Source organism: Podarcis vaucheri (genome assembly GCF_965113315.1).
Source record: "Podarcis vaucheri genome assembly, chromosome: 3".
Lineage (NCBI taxonomy): Eukaryota > Metazoa > Chordata > Lepidosauria > Squamata > Lacertidae > Podarcis > Podarcis vaucheri.
This window is the reverse complement of record NC_138761.1, coordinates 24583773-24604654: the sequence shown is the minus strand read 5'-3', so window position 1 is coordinate 24604654 and position 20882 is coordinate 24583773. Positions and strand designations below refer to the sequence as shown.

At 48.1% G+C, this 20882-nt stretch overlaps 1 long non-coding RNA gene across 1 annotated transcript in view; it reads left to right on the top strand.

Annotated features, from left to right (window-relative positions):
- The first annotated feature begins 3366 nt into the window (after positions 1 to 3366).
- Positions 3367 to 20882, top strand: part of LOC309529790 — a 56000-nt gene continuing 38484 nt past the window's right edge. Inside the window, exon 1 of the long non-coding RNA XR_014218461.1 lies at positions 3367 to 3571. This is a non-coding gene — a long non-coding RNA (uncharacterized lncRNA). The remainder of the gene's footprint in view (positions 3572 to 20882) is intronic.

The window sequence follows — 20882 nt, the reverse complement described above, 5'->3', positions numbered from 1 at the left end:
AGACCCAGGAGAGGACTTCATTTGTTGTAAACTGTAGATGTGAGGTGTAGTAGCCTCGGTGTCCAGAAAGCATAAATATAAATGTCTTCTCCTTTTCTCTCTCTACTTTCATTCTGCCTGTCACCATAATAGATGGGAAAGTTCAGCAGAAAATTCTAGGCTGCAAGTCAAAGAGTACTGGAGTTTGCAACACCAGCACCAATACTGATGGAACTGAGGCTCGACATATCTGTTGTGATGACAGAGACTTGTGCAATCAGGATCTGTAGACAGGAACTAAAAACAACCTGAAGAATGACTGCAAATTGAAGCATGTATAGCATCTTCTGCTTATGGTCACCTTTTTTCTATATCCTCTTCTTCCGTTTATTTGATATAGAGTTTTCAAGGTGTGTGTTTTTTTGAAAAAAATTAAAGGCAACTGCTACACACAAATACAGCTACAGCAGAGCAAGATGACAATGATTATCTATCTATCTATCATCTATCTATCTATCTATCTATCTATCTATCTATCTATCTATCATCTATCTATCATCTATTTGCCTCTATCTATCTATCTATCTATCTATCTATCATCTCTATTATCTAGCAATCTATCATCTATTTATCCTGCGTCCATGCCATAGTGGCTTTTAAGTGCTTTATAATCATAAGATCAATGATGAGATCCAAATGTAATTAATATACACAATAAAACAATTTCAACAAAGCATCAAAAACATTCATATTATTTTCAGATTTTGGAGATGTGATTTCTGGAGTGAAACTGAGTCATCTATCAAGCATTGCCACAACTTTCACAACCTATGCTTCATTTGCCACCTTGTCTGCCTGCTTCCCTGTGCTATAGATGCATATGAGGATATTGATAAAACACAAAAGGCCATGTTAATGTGATTGCATGTACGATGGGGTCAATACAAGTTTTCTCCAGTGTTTCACAAATGCACAAGGCCTGCAACGGTGGAGCAGAAAGGCACTGCAGAGGTAGATTTTGGCTGCACCTATACATATCTAGGTGTGCAATAATCTATTCTTTGAAGTCACTGCAGTTCTCCATATGACCATGCACTGCAGAATCCTTAAATTAGGGATAATGCTGGCTGAATGGATGCAAAATATCAACTATTTGGTGCCCTTAAAGATTAGATTATCACTGAATGGGAACACAAGCCTTACGAGGAGTGTTTGAAGGAGCTTGTTAGCCTGGAAAAGAGGAGGCTGAGACGAGACTGAGACTGAGCCATCTTCCAATGTCTTAAGAGATGTCACATGGAAATGGGGAAACAAACTGTTTTCTCCTGCTCTGGAGGGTAGGATTCAAACCAATGTCTTCAAGTTATAAGAAACGAGACTCTGACTAAACATCAAGGGGGAAACGTCTGATGGTAAGAGCTGTTTGACAGTGGAATGGTGTCCCTCTCTCATTCTATGAGTAATGCAACTTTTACAACACAAGTTAAAGGTCTTTGGATCATGCATGTGGCACTCACTGGGACTGGGACATGGTGGGTCAAGGTTGCAGTGAGTGCTCAGTTACTTATGCAGCCTGGAAGCGCACGACCACCCTCAGGCATCACCACCAACTCCTTGACCTCCCTGCCTCCTTGCCCCAAACCATCTCCTCCCCAGCAGTTCCAGTGTTGCCACCACCTGCAGCATGCTTCCCTTATGTGCTACTGCTGGTGCAAGCATTATCACTGCATGCATTTCTCTTTTTAAAATGCTTTTGTCTATGATACCTTGAGTGAACTGCCTTCTTTCAGCCCTGGGAGAAGGAACTTACAGGAAAAGCACAGATAACAAGCAGCAGGATTGGAAGCATGGGGGACATATTGGAATCAGGAGGGTTCTGTGCGCCACAGTAAAGCTCTAGGTTCTTCAAAGGAGGAACAATGATTTCTACTCCCTCCTGCCAAGACGGCACAACTTGCTTGCTTTATCCCCTTACTGGCATGTGTACAGAAGCATTCTGTCCCCATTAACTGCATAAATAAAGAGTCCAGTGGACAGTGTCTTGAAAGAAAATGAACCCACAGTGCGTAACACTGAAGTGAAAGGGGCCCCTATTTGGTATGAGTTATATCTGAGTCCATTCCACCCATGACCATCTCTGCAACAATAACATCGTGGACAGACTTCAGTTAAATGATCTGTGGCACAAAATTTGATTTAAAAGCTTACTTGAGGGAAATAAGAAATCATACAGTAGCAGTGGTTGCCAGCATCATGCCCTCCAGGTGTTTGGATGCCTTGTGTTTTCTTATTTTCAGAATGGGGGCAGGGAGCAAGGTTGCTAATTATTTGGTATGTTACTTGTATTTTCCTTACTATTAGATGTTAATGCTCGTGTGTGTGTGTGTGTGTGTGTGTGTGTGTGTGTGTCTTACACAGGCATTCAGTATTATATGGATTTTTTCCTTTTGTATACATGATGTGCATTTCTGTTTCTTCCAACTTTTATATTCTCTCTCTCTCTCTCTCTCTCTCTCTCGTCTTCTTGAAAACATTCAAACAATCTCGTTACCTATTTCTAAGCAACAAATTGGTAGGAGGGGGACATTCATAGGTTTAGGGGAATGTTGAGGTTTTCAACGATCATATGTAGCTATATATACCACAAACCATATTGATTAAACATCTAGACATTTCCACCACATATGCACTTCTTTGATTTTTGTGTTGCAGAAATAAATACAGTGGTATCTGGGGTTACATACGCTTCAGGTTACATGCGCTTCAGGTTGCAGACTCCACTCACCCAGAAATAATGCTTCAGGTTAAGAACTTTGCTTCAGGATGAGAACAGAAATCGTGCTCCCGCGGCACGGCAGCGGCAGGAGGAGGAGGCCCCATTAGCTAAACTGGTGCTTCAGATTAGGAACAGCTTCAGGTTAAGAACAGACCTCCGGAACAAATTAAGTACTTAACCCGAGGTACCACTGTACCTTCTATTCCACCTTGGGGAGCATCATGGCAAATTGGATGACTGTATCTTCAGAGGTGTCCAAAGCAGTGGAGACTTTATTCAAAATGACATCCAGAACTTTCTAAATGTAAATAAAAACCAGCTCCTCCATCTCATGAGCCAGTGTGTCAAATCTGGTGACAATATCTTCAGAGGTTTCCAAAGGCATTCAACATGTGCCTTCTGTGTTGCCTTTTTAGCACCTGCTAAAGACATTCCTTTTTCGTAATTTTTTTTTTTAAAAAATATTGGAATTTTATTTACAACATAACACAACTCCCACCCCCCAATACACAAATCCACCCACATTAAACATGAACATAACATACAGTAAGCATAACATCCAACAATACAAACATCCAAATAAAATACTTTCTTTATCCTGTATCTGGCCTCTTTATTTACTTCTTATAAACTGTTTCTTTTATGAATAATTACTAAGATTTTTCTAATTATAACTTAAATATCCACAAAGTCTCTTGCAGACATTAATCGAAACAAATCCAGGTATGTATTTTAGGGCACTGTTTTGTGAAGTATTCTCTGCATTTCCCTCAAGCTTTTTGAAACTCTTGTCTAGTGTGATCTCTAATTGCCTCTGTTAATCTAGCCAGTTCAATATACTCTAACAGTATGTCTTGCCATTCCTTTTTTGTTGGCACAGTTTCTTTTTTCCACTTTTTAGCACTTAGGATCCTTGCCGCTCCTGTGGCATAGAGGACTATTTTCTGATCTTCTCTTGCTATACCTGTGTCCGATATCCCTAGTAGAAAAGCTTCTGTATTTTTCATAAAGTTATACAGTGGTACCTTGGGTTACATACGCTTCAGGTTACTTATGCTTCAGGTTACAGACTCCGCTAACCCAGAAATAGTACCTGGGGTTAAGAACTTTGCTTCAGGATGAGAACAGAAATCGTGCTCCGGCGGCGCGACAGCAGCAGGAGGCCCCATTAGCTAAAGTGGTGTTTCAGGTTAAGAACAGTTTCAGGTTAAGAACGGACCTCCAAAATGGATTAAGTACTTAACCCAAGGTACCACTGTACTTAAACATTTTATAAAGCTCATCATACACTGTGTTCTAGAAGCTTTTGATTTTTTTCACAGGTCCACCAAACATGTATAAGTGTCCCCTCTGTTTTATCACACCTCCAGCACAGATTTGTTTTTGTCTTATACAATTTAGCTATTTTGGTAGGTGTCAGGGGTTCAGAGACAGAGGCACAGGTGAGGGAGGAGATGGAGGGCGACGAGGAAGAATCCCAGGACAGTGAGGAAGAGGATGACAATGACTTGAGATCTTCCATGAGTCTCTCAAGTGAATCGGAGGATTCTCAGGAGGGGGCGCCCCTAGTCAGGACAAGGGGGGTCACAGGGGGGACCTGCCAGGAGCAGGGAAGCAGCAGGGAAACCCCGAGCGGGAGTGGGAGATCGGGGCCGGCTTCCCAGCAGGAACGAAGGGAAGAGAGGGGAGTTCCCAGTGTGACACACGGAGTGGAGCAGGAAAGAGACAGGGGAAGGAGATCGGGGCAGGACGTCCTGCCGGAAGAGGGGGAGAGTAGTACAGGGAGTAGTGTAAGTGTCAAAAGGAAGGTCAGGGGTAGCGAACGCGCGCCAAGTTCAAATGTGGAGGCGCACGGAAATGGAGAAAGCCCGGAGGAGGAGCCTGGCCCCAAAGCACGAAGGAGGGGGGAACAGGCATCTGAGGAATCTGCTTCAGGAGAGAGCAGGAGGGAAGGAACCCAGGGGGGCAGAAAGACCCTGCGGAAAAGGAAAGACAGGAAGAGGTGGTCTAGCACAAGCCTCTTAAGTTGGTGTAGAGGCGGGACCGACTCAGAGGGGACTTCAAATGTCTGACGTTAGAGACGCGGGGCTGCGCGCCTCGGTTGTGGAACCAATAATGAACTGCAATAAACATCCTTGTATATAAGAAGAGTTTGGCGTTGGTCTTTTGTGAGCTGAGACCTGAGGCAGCCTCTGACAGTAAGTCCCCTCTCAAAAATACGCAAATTTTTTTTTTGCAAAGCTCACCAAGTTTGGCAGCCATGAGTATGGAGCAGCAGATAGCTGAGCTACGCAACGCAGTCTCCCGGCTTACCACTGAGGTAGTGGTCTCCCAGAAGAAGGGGGAAGAGGCGGAAAAGCGGTGCCAAGATCTGCAAGCCAGGTGGGATCATGCATGCCAAGTGGGGTTCCCGGGGACCAAAGCTGCTGGAGTAGCACTGGGCAGAAGAGGGGGCAACTTGGTAGCCCACTTCGATGGGAACCTGCAGCAATACCCCAGTTTTAAAGCAGACGTAGAATATGCGTTGCATTTGCTTCGCGACGACTTTAAAGATGAGGAGGAGAAGGTGGGTTTAATTGTGTCCCACTTGCATGGGGAAGCGAGGGCTTGGCTGCGCAATCTGTGGCGCGAGGATTGCCCTGCTCGAAGGGACTCTGATGAATTTATCAAATGCATGGACGCTTGCTTTCAGTCTAGCGTGGATGTGGATGTGGCACGCCAGCAGATCCATGGTTTAAGGCAAGGCAAGGCTTCAGTACGTCAGTACCATGCTCGCTTTTTCGCCTTGCTGAATGTGCTGCGATGGGAGAAAGATTCTTTGGCTGTCAGAGACTTATTTTGGGAGGGGCTCTCTGGCCCTGTGAAGGACGAGCTGGCTAGGGGGGACAGACCTAAAACCCTGGCAGACGTGGTGCAGCGAGCGCTTGCCATTGGAGTGCGCCAGGAAGAACGCCCTTGGCGCAATGAGGGGGGGTAGCCAGCTTCACGCACCGTCTAGAGTGCCTCCTTTGTTTCCCAGAGATCCAGAACGTCCACGTCTCTCCCCTCAGCTGCAGCCAGGGGTGGAGCCTATGGAACTGGGGAGTGCAAAGGCTCAGTCAGTGGCCAGAGCCCCAGCGTCCGGAACAGTCAAGAAGAAGCCTCCTAGAGGGAACAGGAAGTGTTACATCTGTGACAGTGCAACGCACATGGCGAAAGAGTGTCCCCAGAGGCTCCGGCAGCACACTGCAGCCTTGGCAACAGTAACTGCAGCAGCACAGCATGAAGAGCAGTTTCAGGGAAACGACAATGCCTGGCTGGAATCAGCAATGTTGGGGCACAGCCAGGCGAGTCAGTAGAGCAGTCCCCAGCGCTTTTGCAGCCTACAGACCCCCTGCCACCCAAACCTGTAGTGCAGCTCACTGCAACCCTCCAGCTACCTAATGGACGCACCCTGGAGGTCCCCATCACAATTGACAGTGGGAGCAACGCAGACTTCGTGGGGGTGCAGTTCGTCAAGCAGCATCGCATAGAGCTTCTGCCAGCCACGCTGCCATTGAACGTTGTCACAGTGGATGGCAGGAAGCTGCTGGGGGGGCAAGTGGTACAACAGACGCCGCCCATGGTGATGCAGATTGGCAATCACCGAGAAGTCATCAGTTTCAACGTAACCCGCCTGTCAGACACGCCTATAGTGTTAGGCATGAGTTGGCTGGATAGGCACAGCCCGACCATGGCGTGGTACCAGCGGCAGCTCACCTTCGGCTCGTCCTATTGCGCGCAGCATTGCATCCAGACCGGTCAGGAGGAGGAGGGCCAAGAGGAGGGGCAGCAGCTACGTCTCAGCATGGCGCAAGCAGTACCCCTCAAGTACAAGGGGTTTTTGGAGGTTTTCTGCGAAAAGGAGGCTGACCAGTTGCCACCTCACCGGCCCTACGACTGCGCTATTGACCTCTTGCCAGGGACAATGCTGCCGCCTGTGAAGCTGTATTCCATGTCCGAGGAGGAGCTGCAGGAGCTCAGGGAGTTCATAGATCACAACCTGCAGCGGGGATTCATCCGAGAATCGAAGGCTGTAGCGGGCAGTCCTGTATTTTTTGTGAAGAAGAAGGACACGCCCCAAAAGAGGCTGATCGTAGACTTCAGATTCATAAACTCTAAGACAAAGCCCGCGGCCTTTCCCATGCCCAAGATTGACGACCTGCTCGCGACGGTGCGGAAAGGGAAGATCTTCACCAAGTTGGATCTCCGCGGAGCTTACAATCTCATACGCGTGCGAGAGGGTGATGAGTGGAAGACGGCCATGTTCACGCCGTTGGGCACCTACAAATACAGAGTTATGCCGTTTGGTCTCCAAAATGGCTCCCACTTTTTCCAAGCTTTTATGCATCACGTGCTAGCGGGACTCCTCTACAAGAAGTGCGTATGTTTCCTCGACGACATTCTGATCTTCTCAGAATCGCCGGAGGCTCACGAGAGCAACGTGAAGGAGGTCCTGCAGAGGCTACGGGAGCACAGGCTCTACGCCAAGCTGGAGAAGTGCCAATTCGACGTGACGGAGGTAGATTTTCTGGGCTATAGGCTGTCCGACAGGGGACTAGCCATGGACAGCGCCAAGGTCCGCGCGGTGTTGGACTGGAAGAGCCTGTGAAATCGGAAAGAGGTCCAGAGGTTCGTCGGCTTCGCCAACTTTTACCGCAAGTTCATCAGGGGTTTCGCCAAGGAGACGGCAGCTATCACGGACACTCTCAGCTCCAAGAAGAAGAAGTTCACCTGGACGGACCAAGCGGAGCAGTCCTTCAGGAGACTTAAGAGTCTCTTCGCGTCCGAAGAACAGCTGCTACACGTGAATCCTGGCAGGCCCATGAGGGTTGAGACTGACGCATCTGACAGAGCGGTGGGGGCCGTCATCTTACAGGAAGACCTGCAGGGAAACTGGAGGCCCTGTGCTTTCTACTCCCGGAAGCTCAGCAAGTCGGAGCAGAACTACACCATTTGGGACAGGGAGTTGCTGGCCATCCACGCAGCTTTCAAGGCGTGGAGGCACTTTCTCATCGGAGCCAAGCACACCGTGCAGGTCCGCACGGACCACAGGAACCTAGAGTACTGGCGCACGGCGAAGCTACAGAGCCAGAGGCACATACGCTGGGCGGAGTTCTTTGCGGATTTCGATTTCAGGATAGAGTACATCCCAGGCGACAACAATGTCATAGCAGATGCGCTCTCCAGGAAACCACAGTATCTCGAGGAAGCGGCACCGGCGGCAGCCAAGCACATTTTTGCACCGCAGGCGTGGGCGTGCGCTTCAGCCGCCATGGACCTGGAGGCGGTGCGTCGCGCGCTGCAGGCGGATCCGTTCGCACAGTCCAAGATGGAAGAGGTGCGGAGGGGCACAGCGAAGGACGACGAGTTCCAGATACGCGACGGCCTGCTGACCCGTAAAGGTGCTCTCTACGTTCCGGGAGACGATCTCCGCGCGAAGGTTCTGCAGCAGTTGCATGACGCACCCAGCGCTGGCCACTTCGGCAAGGAAAAGACGACGGAATTAGTGGCCAGAGACTTTTGGTGGCCCCAGATGCGAGGGGAGGTCGCGGAGTACGTCGCCAGGTGTGACACGTGCCAAAGGTCCAAGCCAGTGCACCAGAAGCCAGCGGGACTGCTGGAACCGCTGGAAACACCACTGCAACCGTGGGAGAGGGTGGCGCTGGACTTTGTCACTGATCTGCCCAGTTCGCGAGGCAAGACGGCGGTGCTTGTGGTTGTAGACCTGTTCACCAAGATGGCGCATTTCATTCCTTGCGCGAAGGTGGCGACAGCGGAGCAGACAGCCAAACTGTTCATCGACCACGTGTTCAAGGTGCATGGGTTGCCACGGTCCATTCTGTCCGACAGGGGGCGCCAGTTTGTGTCCAGCTTCTGGCAGAAGCTCCTAGGGATCCTGCACGTCAAAATCAACCTGTCGTCGGCGAGACATCCGCAGACCAACGGCCAAGCAGAGAGGGTCAACGCGATCATGCAGCAGTACCTGAGATGTTACGCCAATCAGCGACCCGCGGCTTGGGTGGATTACCTGCCGATGGCTGAGTTTGCCTACAACAACACGAAGCACGCGTCGACGGGGGTGACGCCGTTCTTCGCTAACAATGGAAGGCATCCCAGAACCTTCCCGGGGCTCGTAACGACGGGGGAGGGGGCGCCACAAGAAGCCGACCATTTCGCAGCAGAATTGCAAGAGGTGCACGACGAGCTACGGAGACATTTAGAGCTAGCTAAACAAGCCTATAAGGTGCAGGCGGACAAACACAGGAGGGAGGGGGAAGACATCCAGGTGGGAGACTGGGTATGGTTAGCGGCCCAAGCGGTGCCGGTCAAGTCGTTAGCTAAAAAGAAGCTAGGACACAGGCAACTAGGGCCGTACCAAGTTGAGGCCAGGATCAATCCCGTAGCGTTTCGATTGGCCCTCCCCGAGGGTTCCAGGATGCACCCGGTCTTTCATAGGTCGGTGCTCACCCCCTACAAGGCCCCACACAGATTTCAGGAGTCAGGGACGGCACCAGAACCAAGCAGGGAGTCGCCCAAGAGGGGGAGGTCACCTAAGGACGAACCAGTCAACGAGGTCACAGAGATTCTGGACTCGAGATGGGGGGAAGAGGGAGTAGAATATTTTCTCGCCAGGGAGGGCGCCCCGGCCAGCACCAACAGTTGGGTGCCGGACTACGCTTTGGACGAACCCCTCCTCAAGGACGAGTTCCATGCCCTTTTCCCACACAGGCCCATGCCAGCACAGTTTTTCGATGATTGGCTTTTTACGCCCACACTTTCCGCCAGCACCTTCCGAGGGTTCTCCTCCGCAGAGGAGACGACGCCAGAGTCGAGCCCTCCAAGGGGATCGTGTTCGGGGGTGGACACCAACCCTTCTTACTGGTGGGACGACCAACCAGAAGAGGACTGGCGCATGAGGTGGCGGGTGGGTCCTTGGCAAGCAGACCCTACCCAGGCAACAGGGGGAGGGGAGGACGTGAACATGTTGGGAGAGGACAATGGGTTCGAGTACACAAACAATGAACTGGAAGCAGAGGAGATCGACGTCGACGACCTGTGTCTGGCAGCGACCTCCGCAACGACGGAGCCCCCGGAACCTGCGCCCGAGCAGCGGGAGGGAGGAAGGGGGGGCTTCGAGGGGGGATGGATGTCAGGGGTTCAGAGACAGAGGCACAGGTGAGGGAGGAGACGGAGGGCGACGAGGAAGAATCCCAGGACAGTGAGGAAGAGGATGACAATGACTTGAGATCTTCCATGAGTCTCTCAAGTGAATCGGAGGATTCTCAGGAGGGGGCGCCCCTAGTCAGGACAAGGGGGGTCACAGGGGGGACCTGCCAGGAGCAGGGAAGCAGCAGGGAAACCCCGAGCGGGAGTGGGAGATCGGGGCCGGCTTCCCAGCAGGAACGAAGGGAAGAGAGGGGAGTTCCCAGTGTGACACACGGAGCGGAGCAGGAAAGAGACAGGGGAAGGAGATCGGGGCAGGACATCCTGCCGGAAGAGGGGGAGAGTAGTACAGGGAGTAGTGTAAGTGTCAAAAGGAAGGTCAGGAGTAGCGAACGCGCGCCAAGTTCAAATGTGGAGGCGCACGGAAATGGAGAAAGCCCGGAGGAGGAGCCTGGCCCCAAAGCACGAAGGAGGGGGGAACAGGCATCTGAGGAATCCGCTTCAGGAGAGAGCAGGAGGGAAGGAACCCAGGGGGGCAGAAAGACCCTGCGGAAAAGGAAAGACAGGAAGAGGTGGTCTAGCACAAGCCTCTTAAGTTGGTGTAGAGGCGGGACCGACTCAGAGGGGACTTCAAATGTCTGACGTTAGAGACGCGGGGCTGCGCGCCTCGGTTGTGGAACCAATAATGAACTGCAATAAACATCCTTGTATATAAGAAGAGCTTGGCGTTGGTCTTTTGTGAGCTGAGACCTGAGGCAGCCTCTGACAGTAGGTGTTAAGTACCATCTATAAAACATCTTGATTAGGTTTTCCCTCAATACTTCACAGGCTGTAAATTTTCAGTACTTTCTTCACATGCTGTTAAGTTAATGGTTTTCCCAATTCTGTCCCCATTAACTGTGGACATAGGAAGTTCAGTGGGCACTGACTGGAAAGAAAAGAAACACACACTGTAACACCGAAGTGAGGGGAGGATGACACTGTTCTGTACATTCTAAGACAAGATGTGAACCTTAAAAGAACTATCCCTGGAAATTTACACTTATTTTAATTTTGTGATATGATTCTCCAACCAAATAAATATCTTTTCTTCCACCTTGGGGAGCATCATGCCAAATTGGGTGAATGCCTCTTCAGAGGTGTCCAAATTAGTGTAGTTTGGAACAGTCTAGTCTGTCATCTTGATCCAAAATGGCATTCAACACTTTCCAGATGTAGACAAAAAACAGCTCCTGCATTTCAGAAATCAATATGCCAGATATCTTCACAAAGTCTTTATGGAAGATAGCAGCACTTCCTCCCATTATATATCTGACAAGTGTCTTCTCTATTGTCTTTTTATTTTTTATTTTTTTGAAAATAATATTTATTACTTTTCCAACAATTTAAACACAACACTACAAAAAAAGAAGAAAGAAAAAAAGAACAATACAATACCAAAACACTACATAACACTGACACATTAAACTAACATAGCCAAACAAAAACAGTTTAAAACACATCAAACAATTTCAGTATCTTATCTTCCATTCACTTATTTCCATGACCTCCTCACACCTCCCTTTTTGTATTCCACTTCTGTTAGTTGTTTCAGCTATTCCTTTCCATCTTCCTCTGTTTTCTAGCCTATAATTATCTTAACACATTCTAACCTTATTTTTCCTTTAATATTCTATTAATCTATTTATACTTAATTCCTTATGACATTTCTACTAAAGCCATATAACTTCATTCCAACATTCTTCTAACATTCATTAATTTTGCAGTGTTTCTGTAAATAGTCTTTAAACTTTTTCCAGTCTTCTTCCACCGACTCTTCTCCCTGGTCTCGGATTCTGCCAGTCATTTCCGCAAGTTCCATATAGTCCATCAACTTCATCTGCCATTCTTCCCTGGTGGGTAAATCTTGTGTCTTCCAATACTTCGCGATGAGTATTCTTGCTGCTGTTGTTGCATACATTAAAAAACTTCTATCCTTCTTTAGCACCAATTGGCCGGCCATGCCCAGGAGAAAGGCATCTGGTTTCTTCAGGAAGGTATATTTGAATACCTTTTTCATTTCGCTATAAATCATCTCCCAGAATGTCTTAATCCTTGGGCACGTCTTTGGACTTCCGGTGAAACCGCCATAGCAAAAAAGGAGTGCAAGGAAACCCTCTGGGGGACCTTGAACAACACGGGGGCTTTAGAGACGCTACAAAGGCTACGTAGCCCTCAAAACCTCAAGAGGACTATCTTGAGGGACAGTCCCTGGCGGTGCTGCTTGAGCTCTCCTGTTTTCGGACTTTAAAAACAGATTTGAAGACAGGATTGAGCTGTGGCACAGAGGGGGAGGAATCAGACCCCGTGTTGTGAAGTCTGTGAAGTATTGAGGGAATGTGTTGTGAAGCCTCAAGCTCCAAGCGAAAGCGGCAAGCTTCCAAGGTTAAATAATGAATTAAGATTCCAAGTAAAGCTGTTATCACTAAAGGAATGCAGCTGAAGGAGTACAGCAATAAATCTCCAGAATTCGTGTGCTGTGAGGAGGAAAAGGAATCCATTCCGGCGGCAAGGGGAAACAACGTATAAAGGAAGGCTGAGAGAGGAGAAAAAGTAAGAAAGTAGCCACCAAGTGGGTATTGCTGGGAGTCATTGGATTCAAAGTAAAACTGTTCTGAGGCAAAGGGTTGTTTGGAAGATAAAGACAAGTATAAAAGTAAAATAGAAACCTCTTTGTATCGTCCCGGTCGGAGTGCTTTCTGCCAGCGACAGGAAGGGGCTTTCTACCCTCTCTTTTTCTATCCCTTATCACCTGCCTGTTCGAGTATAAATGAAGGGGGGAAATGGCGTATAACGGAAGGCTGGGAGAGGAAAATGAGCAATAAAGTAGCTGCCAAGTGGGTGTAGCGGAAAGTCCTCAGATACAAAGTAATTTTGTTTCGAGGCAAAACATTGCTTGGAAGATAAGATAAAGCAAAAACTGATTTGAAACCTTGCTGCAACATCTCAGTCGGAGTGCTTTGTGCCAGCGAAGGGAAGGAGCCATTCCTCTTTTCATCATTCCTTTTGCCTGCTTGGTTATATTTACAAATGAGACTCTTCAGACTTTATTTTGGATGTGTTTAAATAAAAAGAACATGGACTGATATTGAAAGAAGTGGAAGTACTAAATAGTGTGGCTCTGCTGAGAGTTTTGGGGGAGAATTAGAACTGTTTAAGAGGTGCTTTTGAACTTTTCTTCGGACCACTTCAGAAGCATTGGCTGAATCTAGCGGAACTTACATCCTCCATTTTGCCTCCCTCTACATCCTTGGCTTTTCATATGGACTAAGAGAAAATGGATGCTGCGCCTTAGATTACTTGGATTGCTGACCTCGCGGGGAGAGTCAACGGAAGAAAGAAAAAGCAACATAAGGATACAACATTTTGGATTTACTTCTTCCCATTCTCCCTCTTTTCTACTCGCTGGTTTTTGCTTGTTTTATTTGTGAATCTTGGCGGATTTTCACTATTGTCTCTTATCTCCCCATCCCCGCATACAGTGCCCACCCTTCCTTTCCACCTGGTGTGGTGCCTTCCTCCCCTTCTTTCTTTACTCCCCCGCCCCTCCACTCCCTTACCTTTTAATATATATATATATTTAATTTCCTCTTTCTTTTTTCTACATGCCGTGAATTTCATACCCGTGGTCCATAACTGTTCCCAGTCAGCCATCATTATGTTGTGGTTCGAGGACCTGACCTCTGCAATGTGAAATGAATACGCAAGGACACGTGATATAAGGTTAATGGGTAAGAAAAGGCCACAACTTTATTGATTACAGCAGTGAAAAGGTATTGGCTTACGCATTGGATGTCTAAAACAAGGGGGTTTATTCACCAGTAGGTGGAGCCTGTTGATGCTAATCCAACTATAGGCTCTCCCCTGATGTCACCGAGGGTCGTGCCATGGCCTCCCACCAAGCAGGCATCAGACAGAGTACACGACCGCCAGATTCCTTTAACGGAATACCCCAAAATTGAAGGCATAGGCGATGGCCACACCTAGCCCTTCGACACACCACAACACATTATTCCAATGCCTAACCACCACCCGAGCCGAAAAGGCTCGCCACCAATACCCTCACGGCTGCAACCAATCCCAAATGCTGTTGATGACACTATCTAACCAAATGTCGTTCCCCAGGCCTGAGAGATGCACCCCATCATTCCGGTATAAGGCTTGGTCGCCGATCCGCATACGGTCATGATAAATGACTCGGCCATTCATGAAGCGCACCCAACGGGCCACTGCCCGTTTTACGAGTTTCCTGGTTTTTTCAATGGCCATACAGCTCTGCGCACCGCGCCAAAAAATTCTCTTCAGGAAGGAGGACCAGAACACCGTCGTTCTGGGACACAAGGCAGCAAACGCATCCAAGTCTCTTTTTATGTTCCACAACAAGTCCACACTCCTTCTGTTAGCAAGGTCATTCTCCCCGAATTGAATGACAAGGATGTCGGGAGGGCCGAACGTGGCTACTTTCTCCCACAGCAATGGCATAAGCTCTTCCCAACGCATGCCTCTTCTCGAAAACCAGGAAACTCGAACTCCAGGTGGTAAACCAAGATTAGGCGCAAGGCCACAGCTGACCGCCCGTACGCGGGCCCAATGGAGTATACTGTGGCCGCAAATCCACACACTTCTCCTGAGCACAGCTGAGGATGAAAGGACAGAAAAAAACAGGTAAGTAGGGGTAATATAGCAGAGCGCATTCTAGTGAATATAACTTTTATAAGCGTTGGATTTCCACCGGCCCATTTCTTTAATCTTATCCGCAGGCAGACCCAAGTGGACGGCTGTTGTTGCGGCGCCAATCCTGAATGAGTGCGCAGCATACTCCTGGGAAGATAAACCACAAGCCTCAATAGCTTTGCTGGTAAATTGGTGTCTCAATAAGGGTGACCCATCTTCGTGAACCAGAAGCGGACCCGGGCTGGGTGGTCTGAGGTAGAGGTACTGCCTAGTGTCCTTTGCCGGGCATGAGCCCTGCTGCACCGACGCTGTAAGCTTAACTAGAACACCCCTACCGGCCTGATCAGTTTTGGACTGACGAATCCGCACAGTCAAAGTAGATTCAAACAACTGCACGTCCTCCCTAAGGAGGCCGTGCATTGAACCACCTGCGCTAACTTCAACCACAACTTCGCCAACTCTCAGAGCGCCAAAAAAGGCGATAGCGTACGCCGTGGAAAAGAGGCGGGCCTCAAACTTGGTCCAGCAAATTGACCTGAGCTTTATGCGTATCTGAGATAGCAACCCATAAGAAATTGGCTTACGACCCTCAGCCCTGGGGGGTTGTAACCTGCCCCAACCTTCAATAGCTCTGCGGATCAGGAAGTCACTACACGGGTCGGAGGAAAATGTGGCTTTAGAAAAGAAGCTGATGGTGGCTACATGAATCTTTAAGGTTTTGGGAGCACGCCCCAAATCGTCAAGATGGGAAAGGTACAGCAGAACATCATCAGTGGTGGGTGGCATGTTATGTGACAGCCCAGATAACCCAGACCTGAAACCCAGGAAATCACATCAGGCCTTCTTGTAAGACCTGAGAGTGGAGGGTGCAACAGACACTAATACTCCCTGTATCACTTTGCGTCTCCCACGTTCCACAGGTGCTCTGGAAAGGATTCGGGCAACAGTTGTGCTCCAGGTGCTAGCGACCGGAAGCGAGATATCTGAAAGTGAGACAAGGCATTGGCTATATCATTACTGGTACCTAGAATGAATTTGGCTGAAAAAATTATGTTGTACTCAAGGCACTGGAGAATGAACCCCCGCAGAAGGGAGGAGACCCTCGCAGACCGAGATGACTGCCTGACCAGTATGTTCACCACTGCCAGGTTGTTGGTCCTGAAGCATACACGGCGGTTTTCGAAACTCCTCTGTCCAGATGTGAATGGCCACTACTTTTGGAAAAAAACTCGAGAAAGGTGAGATCCCGCATGATGGCCTGGCCCTGCCACCCCGTTGGCCATCATTGCATGCACCATCGTCCCCTGCAGTACAAGCCAAAGCCCAGGGACCCAGCCGCATCTGATTGGACCTGGAAATCTGATGACAAATTTAGAACATCCTGCCATAGAGATACCCCATTGTAGTGTTCCAAAAATGTCATCCACACCTCGAGGTCGGCCTTAACCGACTTGGAAAGACGGACCCCATGGTGTGGGTGTCTGAGACCAACTGACAGCCTGGCCAGGCGGGCGCAGAAGGGGCGTCCAGGGGAAACTACCCTACAAGCGAAATTAAAATGACCTAATAGGGATTGAATTTGTCTAAGGGTGATTTTCCTTAGTGTAAGGGTGGTTCGGATTATTTCCCTAAGGGCATCAATTTTTTCCTCAGGTAAGCGGGATGACTGGGCCATTGTATCCAACTCGATGTCCAGGTACGTGAGGCGCATGGCTGGTCCCTCAGTTTTTTCAGCTGCGAGGGGAACACCCAGGTCCTGGGCCAGAGCTGAGAAGGCCCCAAGCAAGGAGGCGCATTCCCCCGTGTTGGACTTTCCAACGAAAATAAAATCATCCAGATAGTGCATCTCCCCCGTGGAATTAGTCCTAAAACGCAAGGCCCAGTCCAAAAAGGTGCTGAAAGTTTCGAATGCCGAACAGGCTACTGCACAGCCCATTGGCATGGCCCTGTCAAAGTAGTATTTTCCTTGAAATTTGAAGCCCAGCAACCAAAAGTCACTAGGGTGCACTGACAAAAGGCTGCTTCAATATCGCACTTTGCCAAAAGTGCCCCGCGACCAAAACTCCAAATTAGTTTAACTGCCTGGTCGAAGGAGGTGTATTTTACCGTGCATAACTCTTGTGGGATGGCATCATTAACCGAGCCGCCTTTCGGATAAGAGAGATTGTGAATGAGCCTAAATTCCCCAGGGGTCTTCTTGGGAACTATGCGTGATGGTGATATGTGTAAGTTTGGGATGGGGGGGCTGTCAAACGGGCCTGCTACCCTGCCTGCGCTCACTTCTTTGGCTATCTTTCTCTCGGCGACTTCCGGTCTCTCCCTAACAGACTTCTGATTGGGGGAATATTTTGCTATCAAAGAACCTGCTATTGGGATTCTAAACCCGCTAGAAAATCCCTCCCAAAGGTAGGAAGCTGCATTTTTATCCGGGTAAAAGGACAGAAGGTCGCAAAGGGGGGCAAGCTTGATAGGGGAAAACACCAACTCCAAAACTACCTCATCTTCTGTTCCCTGCCGCAGGGGCTCCCCTGGAACTGGAATGATGGAACCCCCGGCCTCCACAAAAGGGCTGTTTCCCCCCCTTGAAGCAAGTTGCTACAGGGTGAGCCCCGGCGCATCTATCGCATTCATGCGGGTATTTACAAGATGACCTTTGGCATGACCCTTTATTGTACTCCCAGCATACCCTGTGCTTGAAATCCCTTCTTTGTTCGGTCCTAGCCAATCGGTATGAGTCAACCGATTTCTTCTCTACATATGGACCAACTGCTGCTGACCAGATGCTGTTTTCGATCTGATCCCAGCGTGCTAACGGGATCCTAGAAGCCTTCGTTCAAAACTTCTTATCATAGCTTATGGCGGCGGCTTCCCCTGAGACGGTGCAAGGAGTATGGATGTGCGAAAGGTAAGCAACCAGGTGAACCGCTCGCTTGGGATAGGCCGCTACAATCGTCCCCATAAAGGCCTGGAAACCATCGAGCCAGTTTTCAAATGTCCTAGGCACGGAAGGGTACTTGCTCTTTCTCTTCCCATGGGAAGGCCTCTTTTCACCCCCACCTAACTCCTCTGCAGGAGGAACTAACTTGAACATATCAACAAACTCTCCATTTAAGATTTTCACGCGCAATTTAGGGGATAGATGATCACCTGGGATAACATCTGAAGTTGAGTAGGTGGATGTGATTGAGTCCTGTGCACAGCGGAATGATGAGCAGTACGTGCCACATGCTTAACGTTGCTTTATTTTCAGTTCAATGTTGAGAAATTACAAATATGCATCTTGCCTCTGCGGGAGCAGAGAAGCAACCGTCCTTCTCTTTGGAACGAAGAACACCTAGAGAAAGAGAAAAACAGGAAACCAGTGTACGTCACATCCAGTCTCCCATTCCCGTGGGAAAACCCAACAGTGCTCTGACTGTGGAATGTAAACATTGTCTTGTGACAAGCACTTCGCTGCACAGTGAAGGAAGCAGAAACCAACATCCTCCCCCTTTCTGTGAACATGACTGGGCAGTGTGTTCGTACAATATCAGTACAAACCCAACTTCTGTACATAGGTACAGTGTTGATCCCTTGATACAATCTTGGACAATACATCAGCAGGAATTTCATTACCTGGCATATAGGACACCGTTACGAGTCCCTTCTGAATATGTTCCCTAGCATGTTGCACCTTCAATTGCAAGTGCTTTGTGCTTTGCTTACAACCTTCCGAATTCAGCAAAGCCAAACATGCTTTGTTGTCCTGGTAAACCTGGATTGGACATTTGACAGGAATTTTCATGTCTTTGCACAATTGTAACAACCATTCACAATCCTTAAGTGAATAAGACAGTGCATTCAGTTCAGCTTCACAAGTACTTAAGCTAATTGTTGTTTGCTTCTTGCATGACCAATCAAATAGATCCTGATTGTACATGTAGCAAACTCCAGACGTACTTTTCCTGTCTGTAGTGTCACTTCCAAAACTTGCATCTGCAAAAATCTCAAGACCACCAGACTTCTGATTGTTAAATCTCAGTCTGTAATGCATAGTGCCTTTCAAATAGCGTGCTATGCGTTTTAGAGCTTTCCAATCCTTAACAGTAGGATTGTTAACTTGTCTGCTTAGCAAATTACAGCTAACAGCAATGTCAGGTCTTGAACATCTGGCAATGAAGTTTAGCTTGCCTAGCAAACCTCTGTACAGTGTAGTGTCAGAAAATGCTTCTTCAGTGTCATCTACCTGATATCCTGTTGTCATTGGTGTGTCTACAGGGTTAGCATCCATCAGGTTCAGTTTGCTTAACACATCAGCAATTTTCCGTGACTGGTGTACTAGAATGTTACCACTTTGATCTCTTTCTATTTCCAGAGATAGGTAGTTGTTTACCTCACCAAGATCTTTCATGTCAAAGTGCTCTTTCAGTTGAGCTAGGGCGTTATTGTACATTGTGACATCTTTCCAAAAGAATAAAATATCATCAACATAAAACAAACAATACAGCTTCTTTTGCCCCTCCTCTTTGACAAATACACATGGATCAGCTTTCCCTTGCTGAAAACCTAGAGAAAACAATGCTTCAGTGAGTTTAGTGTGCCAACAGCGTGCACTTTGTTTGAGACCATAAAGGGACTTCTTTAGAGCACAAACAGATCCCTGTTTTACCTGTACGCCATCAGGTGGAAGCATATAAAGTGATTCACCTAGAGATCCGTACAAAAACGCTGTATTCACATCGTGGTGACTAACATGTAGATTCTCCTCTGCAGCTAGCTTGAGCATAAGCCTAATGCTCTCATATCTCACGGTGGGTGAGTAGGTCTCGTGATAGTCTTCACCTGGTACCTGTGCAAAACCTCTGGCTACCAATCTGGCTTTGTGTCTGACTATCTTGCCATTTTGATCAGTCTTCGCTTTGAAGACCCATTTGCTTCCAAGCAGTTTCATTCCTGGAACTACTGGAACTAGCTCCCATGTTTTGTTCCTTTCTAAGGAATCAAGCTCAGCCTTCATGGCATTTAACCATGGCTCAGCTTCCTTAGAATCCAAATCCTGGATTTCTTGGAAACTTGAAGGTTCAAATACCTTCTTGGAGCTTTTAACAGCTGCTACTGCTGTCTTAGCAAATTCACCAGCAAATCTCTTTGGAGGTCTGCCTTTTGTGGCTCTTTGTGACCTGCGAATCAGCCTTAAGTCCTCAACACTTTCCTCTTCCTTCTTAGGAGAAAAGTGACCTATTGTGAACAATGGTTCTTCCAATTCTTGATCAGAGCTTTCAGAGGGTCGCATAGAGGCTTTCGCACTCTTGAAATCCTCTGAATTATCCAATTCAGTTTCAGACTCAGAATCAGAACTTTCATTAAATTAAATTCCACCAGTCACAATATACGAAATTGATAAACCAAGAAGTGGAATGGAAAATCAAACAGATGAAACAAAGATCTTTTGAATCAGCGAACAAATGTGGGAAACTGCTAGCATGGCAGTTGAAAAAAAGACAAAAATTAAACTATGTTACCAATCTAGAGGTTGAAGGGAAAAGTATTCAGAAACCAGGTGAAATTAGAAAGTGTTTCCAGAAATATTTTAAAAAATTGTACACGCAAGGGCCTGAGGAAGTGTCTGAGATGGATCAATTTTTAAAAGCTAATGGCTTACCAGAACTATCTCAGGAGAAGAGATCAATCTTGAATTATGAAATAACACAACAGGAAATTGAGGATGCCATTCAGAAACCAACACCTTCCACTCCTGGGTTCCCCCAAATTTTCTGGTGGCAATTGGCCCTCCTTGAGAGCGCCCAGTCTGGAAGACCAGGCACTTCCTCTCCTTTTCCCCAGTAGGAGCCCAGGGATGCATCACTATCATACTCGGAAGAAGTACCTGTCTCGTCATCCGTGTCATTCTTCCTCAACCTGCTTCTCTTGCAAGTGTGTTTCTTCTTCTTGCGCCTCTTACCCGAAGGCTTTTCCTCCGACACTGCACTGGGGGCATCCTCCAACTCCTGTTGCTCGTCCTCTGCAGCAGATGACGAGGCTGATTCAGGCAACTGCACCCTGGGCCGCTTGTCCTGCGAGCGATTAGAAGAGCTAGAAGCAACTAGATTGTTATCACGAGCAGACTTAGTTGTCGCCTTCCCCCCGAACATGAGATGCGGATGCCGAAGACTGTGACTGGGACCTGGTCTGGACCGGTTCTGACCTAAGATTCGCGCCTGCCATTGTCAATTGGGAATCATTAAAGAGG